This window comes from Triticum urartu, chromosome 7A, assembly GCF_056163025.1.
Source record: "Triticum urartu cultivar PI428250 chromosome 7A, HENAU_Tu73, whole genome shotgun sequence".
Taxonomy (NCBI): domain Eukaryota; kingdom Viridiplantae; phylum Streptophyta; class Magnoliopsida; order Poales; family Poaceae; genus Triticum; species Triticum urartu.
The window spans coordinates 422,163,188-422,172,100 of NC_141879.1; positions in this window are offsets into that span (position 1 = coordinate 422,163,188).

Here is an 8,913-nt window from a genome sequence, read left to right on the forward strand (position 1 = left end):
AATTGGATAAGCCTCCCCCAAGCTTGTGGGAGACTCTCTTCTTCAATTTGCACAAAATTATATATCTCCCTTAAAGCTGCTTGTTTCTTATGAGCAGGGAAATATTTAATAGAGAAGTAATAAATCATATCCTGGGGACTACGCACACAACCAGGATCAAGATAATTAAACCATATCTTAGCATCATCCTTTAATGAGAACAGAAATAATTTAAGGATATAATAATAGCGAGTTTTCTCATCATTAGTGAACAGGGTGGCTATATCATTTAATTTAGTAAGATGTGCCACAACAGTTTCAGATTCATAGCCATAGAAAGGATCAGATTCAACTAAAGTAATTATCTTAGGATCAACGAAGAATTCATAATCCTTATCAGTAACAAAGATAGGTGAAGTAGCATAAGCAGGATCATATTTCATTCTAGCATTCAGAGTTTTTTGTTTCAGCTTAGCTAATAACTTCTTAAGATCACTCCTATCATTGCAGTTTCAATAATTTCATTCTCTCTAGCCCTAGCAAGTTGTTCATCAAGAAATTCACCAAGTGGCACAGTAGTATCAAGCATAGAAGTAGTTTCATCATAAGTATCATGCATAGCAGAAGTGGCATCATCAATAACATGCGAGGTGTCAGAATTAATAGCAGAAGCAGGTTTAGGTGTCGCAAGCTTACTCAAAACAGAAGGTGAATCAAGTGCAGAGCTAGATGGCAGTTCCTTACCTCCCCTCGTAGTTGAGGGATAAATCTTGGTTCTTGGATCTTTCAAGTTCTTCATAATGATAAGCAGATATAAATCCCAAGTGACTCAAAGAATAGAGCTATGCTCCCCGGCAACGGCGCCAGAAAATAGTCTTGATAACCCACAAGTATAGGGGATCGCAACAGTTTTCGAGGGTAGAGTATTCAACCCAAATTTATTGATTCGACACAAGGGGAGCCAAAGAATATTCTCAAGTATTAGCGGCTGAGTTGTCAATTCAACCACACCTGGAAACTTAATATCTGCAGTAAAGTAATATGATAGTAGTGGTAACGGTGGTAAAAAGGTAACAGTAGCAAAAGTAATATTTTTGGTGTTTTGTAGTGATGATAACAATAGCAATGGAAAAGTAAATAAGCGAAGAACAATATATGGAAAGCTCATAGGCAATGGATTGGTGATAGAGAATTATGCCGGATGTGGTTCATCATGTAACAGTCATAACCTAGGGTGACACAGAACTAGCTCCAATTCATCAATGTAATGTAGGCATCTATTCCGAATATAGTCATACGTGCTTATGGAAAAGAACTTGCATGACATCTTTTGTCCTACCCTCCCGTGGTAGCGGGGTCCTATTGGAAACTAAGGGATATTAACGCCTCCTTTTAATAGAGTGTCGGACCAAAGCATTAAAACATAGTGAATACATGAACTCCTCAAACTACGGTCATCACCGGGAGTGGTCCCGATTATTGTCACTTTGGGGTTGCCGGATCATAATACATAGTAGGTGACTATAGACTTGCAAGATAGGATCAAGAACTCTCATATATTGATGAAAACATAATAGGTTCAGATCTGAAATCATGGCACTTGGGCCCTAGTGACAAGCATTAAGCACATCAAAGGCATAGCAACATCAATCTCAGAACATAGTGGATACTAGGGATCAAACCCTAACAAAACTAACTCGATTACATGATAAATCTCATCCAACCCATCACCGTCCAGCAAGCCTATGATGGAATTACTCACGCATGGCGGTGAGCATCATGAAATTGGTGATGGAGGAAGGTTGATGATGACGATGGTGACGAATTCCCCTCTTCGGAGCATATGAGTTGATAGTCTTCAAGCGGGTCCATATGGGTGGTTGCTATTGTTTTGCTAAGTGGTTACAACTCTCGCTTTTGATGCATTTGGTTCTTTGGGTTGTAACACTTAAAACTTGATGGTCTTCTGCCACTTGGTGATGTTATGATAAATTCCGCATGAAGTCATTCCGCAGACGTCCATTTATCATTATGCATGTCATTATCTTTGTTATATCTTTTCTTGCATAATGAATTGTCTTCATAAAGTGAAGAGGATCTCCACAATTAAAACCTGCCATGTGCATTTGTATTCAAGAGCAAACTACGTATATGCACATCTTCAGGGGGGCCTTTTTGCTACTTATGAAGACAATGCCTTTACCTGTGACGCCCCGAGACCGATGCTCGAGAAGACTTCCATGTGTTCCGGGTTTCGCCGTGTGTTTCATTTGTGCTGCCCTTTTATTTGTGCATTGCATCATGTCATCATGTCATTTCTTTTCTTAACTCAACTAAATAAATTGCATGGATCTTCGGTCCATTTAAATCGAGGGATATTCACTATGGTGATTACTCTTTAAAACATATCCACCCGATAATAGGGAGCTATATTAAATATTTCTTTAATTTGCAATTCACCATAACACACTTGCAAAATCCCAATGCTTTAGTCATCACGTCTCTTGGCCTTTAACTTTGCCCATAAATTCTTTCGTCATTTTCTGGAGCTCCACCAAAAAACTGAACATTTTTTGGACCTTCCTAACCCTCACTTCCTATTCGAACCATTTGAATTTAAAACAAATGAGTTTGAATTTAAACTTTCAAAAATGCCCACTCCATTTTTCTTGGAACATGCGCATTTATGCGAGTCTGGGAAATTTATTCCCGTGCTCAAATTCTTCCTCTAACATTCTCTTTTCTCTTTTCCTTTCTCTTATTGTTCTCTGTTTTTGTAAACAGAAGAATTAAGAGGGAAGAGAGAAGCCTAGCCAGCCTGGCCATTTGGGCCTGCAGCAGCCCCGTCCCACCAGTGGCCCAAGGCCTAGCCGGCCTCTGTCTAACTAACCCTAACCCAGCGAGCCCCAATCCTCTCTCCCCACTTCGTTTCCTCATAGCGCCGCCAGGAGAGCCCCACGCTCGATCTCCCCGTTCTTTCCCCTCCCGCAGCGCCACACGCACACACGCACAGGGCTGCGCCCGATCCCCATCTCTCCCTCCTCACGCTCTCTTCCTCGCGCTGCCCGACACCGAACGCCTCCTCCTTGCTGCCTCGCATATCCCGTGCAGGAACTCCGCCGGCCGCTCCTTCTCGACCTCGGCCTCGTCCCCGACTGCCCAGGCCGGAGTTTCCACCCCTACGCCTTGGACAGGAGGTCCCCCTCGGCCGCCCGCCTTCGTCCTTGTCCGCGCGCAGAGGAGCACGCCCACCAAGCTCCATCGCGCCCCCGCACCCTCAAGTGCCTCGCGCCCCTGGTCGTCCTTGTTTGTTCGTCGCGACACCAAGCCAGCAGGACTCCCGGCATCGCTGAACCCCGCTCATCGTCGTCTTGCTTCGCTGGAGGAGAGGGCCAGCGCCGTCCCCATGCCCCTCGCTCGCGCCAGGACTCGTCATCGCCACCGATCGAGTTCCTCGCTGAACCCCGCTCGCCGGTGTCCCGTTCCCGTCCGGATCCAGAGGATCCCGTCGCCTGTTGCTGGCTCCTCGCAGGGTTTCGAGAGCTGCTGCTCGCTTGGGCCGCTGCCCTGCCAAGACGAGGACTGCCCTGTACCGTTGCCTCGCTGGATCGTCAAGATCATCTCGGATTTCGCCAAGTACACGGGAGACCTGTGCATTTTTTTGTTGCTTCATACTCGTTGAATCGTCAAGGCCTCTGCTCGACTCCGTGTTCAACTACACGGTGAGACGCCAAGTACCACGACTATAGTCATTGCCCCAAGGACACCGAGTATGACTACACACGACGATGCGCCAAGTACCTCTACCCATGACCCGAGAACATCTACGACCCGTGTACAACTACCGTTGCCAAGACCCGGATCGACAAGCACCACCCCCGTCAAGTACTACTACAAACCCGGAGAATTCGGATGCATCAAGTCCCCGAGGAGACCCGTTTTTCATCAAGTTCGACTACCATAGCACCGAAGACCTTGGATGCTCGAACGAGTACCGAACGAAATGCCAAGTACCACTATCGCCGAGTACGACTACTTTCGCGATGATACGAGAACAACTACCGTCGACCCTCGAAGCCTCCATGGACGTCAAGTCCCTCGTCGTGATCCCGAACATCTATGGAAAATTGTGCAACTAAGAACATGAACGACTACCGCCGCCAAGATCACGAGTACCTCTACCGTCATCATGTACCCCTACTTCCACTACGAATGTCCCGAAAACGTCTACTTCCTCTACTTGGCACCGAACGAGAACCGTCTCGTTTACACACGCTTCGAAGGTATAACCATCGAGACGACATCCGTGATCGAATGCTTGCGATGTTTGAGATGCTCATGTTCGAACCGTGTTCGAATTGTCGATGCACGTTGCCCCTCTTTTGCCTTGTTACCGTCGTCTCATGGGACACCCGGAATCCGGGAGCGCCCCACCATCTTTTGCACGCATCCGCACATTTCTCCTTTGCATCGGTATGTCACTCGAGTTACCGGAACCGGAACATTGCCGTGGCACCGTTTCGTTATCGTTGCTATGGCACCCCTTTTGTTTCCGCCACGATGACAAATGCTTCTTAATGCTCTTGTCAAATTTTAATAAAATTGCATAAACTTGAACATGCCATCCGCATCATGTTAACAACTTTATGTTTAAAATTGTTGTTGCACCAAATTGATAAATGCATATCGGGATTTACCGGATTTGTTGTTGGTTATATCCGGCCTCATTTAAATTGTTAGATGGTATAGTTTTGTTATACTTCACCTCTTGCCATATTAACCAACATTTAATATTGTTGGGTACCTAACCGGGAGAGAACTAAATAATTAATGTGGTGTTCCGTAAATATGCAACTCGTTGCATATTGAGCTCCACTTAATTTGTAGAATTTGCTTGTGCACTTTGCCATGCCATGCTTCATTAAAACGGACATGCATCATACTTGATTGTGCAACATGCGATGCTTATGTGGTGGTTGTTTACTATGTTGTTTGATTCTTTCCAGTGTTGCTTCTTCGGGTTAGTTCCGATAACGTCGCGTTTGTGAGGACCCGTTCGTCTACGTCCGTTTGTCTTCTTCATGGACTCGTTCTTCTTCCTTGTGGGATTTCAGGCAAGATGATCATACCCTCGAAATCACTCCTATCTTTGCTTGCTAGTTGCTCGCTCTTTTGCTATGCCTTTGCTGCGATACCTACCACTTGCTTATCATGCCTCCCATTTTGTTAAGCCAAGCCTCTAACCCACCTTGTCCTAGCAAACCGTTGTTTGGCTATGTTACCGCTTTGCTCGGCCCCTCTTATAGCGTTGCTAGTTGCAGGTGAAGATTGGAGTTTGTTCCATGTTGGAACATGGATATTTTGTTGGGATATCACAATATCTCTTATCTAATTAATGCATCTATATACTTGGTAAAGGGTGGAAGGCTCGGCCTTATGCCTGGTGTTTTGTTCCACTCTTGCCGCCCTAATTTCTGTCATATCGGTGTTATGTTCCCGGATTTTGCGTTCCTCACGCGGTTGGGTTATAATGGGAACCCCTTGACAGTTCGCCTTGAATAAAACTCCTCCAACAAGGCCCAACTTTGGTTTTACCATTTGCCACCTAGCCTTTTTCCCTTGGGAGTCGCGCATCCGGAGGGTCATCTTTATTTTAACCTCCCCGAGCCAGTGCTTGTCTAAGTGTTGGTCCAAACTAGAGCCACTTGCGGCGCCACCTCGGGGAAACTTGAGGGCTGGTTTTAGCTGTACGTAGTGTTCATCCGGTGTTGCCCTGAGAACGAGATATGTGCAGCTCCTATCAGGATGTCGGCGCATCAGGCAGTCTTGCTGGACTTGTTTTACCATTGTCGAGGATGTCTTGTAACCGGGATTCCGAGTCTGATCGGGTCTTCCCGCTAGAAGGAATATCCTTCATTGACCGTGAGAGCTTGTGATGGGCTAAGTTGGGACACCCCTGCAGGGATTTGAACTTTCGAAAGCCGTGCCCGCGGTTATGGGCAGATGGGAATTTGTTATTGTCCGGTTGTAGAAAACCTGAAGTTGACCTTAATTAAAATACATCAACCGCGTGTGTAACCGTGATGGTCTCTTCTCGGCGGAGTCCGGGAAGTGAACACGGTGTTGGAGTTATGCTTGACGTAGGTTGTTCTAGGATCACTTCTTGATCATAGTTGTTCGACCATGCCTTTTCTCTCTCTTCTCGCTCTCATTCGCGTATGTTAGCCACCATATATGCTAGTCGCTTGCTGCAGCTCCACCTCATAACTTTGCCTTACCCATAAGCTTAAATAGTCTTGATCGCGAGGGTGTGAGATTGCTGAGTCCCCGTGACTCACAGTTACTTCCAAAACCAGTTTGCAGGTGCCAATGTTACCGAGCAGGTGACGCTACCAAGCTCAGGAGGAGCGCGATGAAGATCTTGTCCTTTGTGTTGTTTCGTTCTAGTTGATCAGTAGTGGAGCCCAGTTGGGGTCGATCGGGGATCTGTGTAGCATTTGGGGTAGTCTTCTTTTATTTTGGCTCTGTAGTCGGGCCCTGATTGTATTTGGATGATGTAATGTTTTATTCATGTATTTGTGTGAAGTGGCGATTGTAAGCCAACTATGTATCTCTTTCCCTTATGTATTACATGGGTTGTGTGAAGATTACCTCACTTGCGACATTGCTTTCAATGCGGTTATGCCTCTAAGTCATGCTTCGACACGTGGGAGATATAGCCGCATCGAGGGTGTCACAAGTTGGTAATCAGAGCCTTCCCCGACCTTAGGAGCCCCCACTGCTTGATCGAATTAGCTGCCGTTGTTGAGTCTAGAAAAATGTTTTGAGTCATTAGGAATTATATATCGGAGAGTTTAGGAATTCTTTTTACTCCCCAGTCCCTTCATCGCTCTGGTAAGGCATCCTGATGTAGAGTTTTGACTATTCTCTTCTCAAATTTACAAAAAAAATTTAGGATCACGCGGGTATCTTGGAATCGTTCTGATGGTTTTGTGACGAGAGCATTGTTCTTGGTGCCTCCTGTCATTTAGGGGTTGTGGCAGTGTCCCGGGGAGTTGAGCTCCGAGGTGTTGTCGTCACAATTTTATCATTGCAGTTCGGGAATACCTGAGTTTAGTTTCGCCGACATCGAAAATCTCTTTTATACAGTTGTTGGTGAGATAACCTCGACGCCACCCAGTACTGGGGCGGGTGTTCAGGAGTATTGCCATAACTTGTATAACGGATGCTTTTCGAAGGTTGAGGTAGACGATTTCCGAAGGTTTCTTGGTTATGTGTTGAAGGATGGATACAGCTGGATGTAGGGTTTGCTAGTTTTGGGTGAGATGTTATGCTTCCCCTGTATCCCCAACACCTGATTGCATAACCGGAAAATTTCGGGAGTTTATAAGTGGGAATTCAAGTAGCTCTTAGGATATTTTTCCGACAGATGTATGATATTTAATTGGGGTTCGACGTCTAGTGGTCCGCCTATTCACGGTCGGTTTTACAGTGGTCTCGTTGTGTCTTAAAGAGTCCTTGGCTATGCCGACTCGGGGACGCTTCGTATGTCATGTGCACTGCCTTGTACATGATGGTGCTGTACGATCGAGCCCGTGTAGGCCCCACCACAAAAACTTCAGACGAAATCTCTATCATATGTTTGTTCAGGCTTATTCCGCAAGCCAATCCTTTGTTTTGTTTTCAGTTGTGGTATTCGAGTTGCTTCAATGTCAAATGTTGATTCCATACCTTCCCGAAATAGTGTTCTTATACTCCAATGTGAATACCAATCCTTCTTGATCATCAAGATTGTTTTTGTCAATCCCTTTTAACCGGCGTGCTTCTCTTCAAGTGGATTTGATCATTTCAACATCCGCAAGATCAAGTATCAGTTTCTTCTGAATGGTGTTTGTTTCATCCGTCTCCAAGTTGCCTTTGTTTTCCCTCCCTCCCACCCATTTCTTCAAGGAACTAGATTTCTTATTCAAGGATCATTTTAATGTTGTGAAGTTTCTCCATTCTTTTACGTCAATGTTCTTGTCCGTTGATTCTCAGGAAGATGCCAACGAAGCTACAAGTTCGTCACTCTTCACTCGTTTTCTTTTCCGGTGGATCCAATTCAAGCTTTCGGTGTTGATCATATTCTTTTCTGTATTTCAAATGCTTTTCTCGTGCCGGTGCACCTCATAGCCATTCATTTCTCCCTATTCATTTGTTCCGGAGTGCTCAAGATATCTCGAAGATTCGTGTCTTCCACTCTTCTTTTGTTCAAGCTCTTTCGAGGATGTTCCCTCATTCAAGTCATTTAATTCAACCAGTGCTTTCTCTCTCTTGAATTGTTCAACGGTGTTTCTTTTGAGTGGGCCCTAACCCACAGGTCTTCTCCCAGGATCTTACCTGACTCTTCTTATTTTTCCCGGAGCTATCCTCAAATTTCTTTTCGAAGTTTGACATAAGAATGAATTATCATCAGTCAAATGCCTTTCTCCAAGATCTTTCAAATTCTTTTCATCTTTGACTCAACCTTTTCTATTTGGCATTCCGGAGTGCATCAACAATTCATGGTGGTGTTTCTCTTCGTCATTCTCAGGTTTTGAAGAACGAAGAGGACTTTTCCTCCATATCTATCCGTTCTCTCCGAGATTTGTGATTCTAGCTTGTTGCCATCCTCTCATAATTATTTTCGATTGTGGGAATTCTTTTCACCTATCCGGAGCAATTCAAGAGTCTTCTCAGTTTGTTATCCGGAGTCCATCAATTCAGGTTTATTCATTCTCAGCTGTCAGTTATCATTCTCCTATCTTACCGGTGCATCATTCAAGTGATCTCTAATCAGTTTGTGATCCCTTCGTTCTCTTGTATCTAAATTCTCTCAAGTATCTCCGTCCATTTTATAATTATTCCCGGTGTTCCTTTATTTTTCCTTCGTTCATTTTCAATTCTTACCGGTGG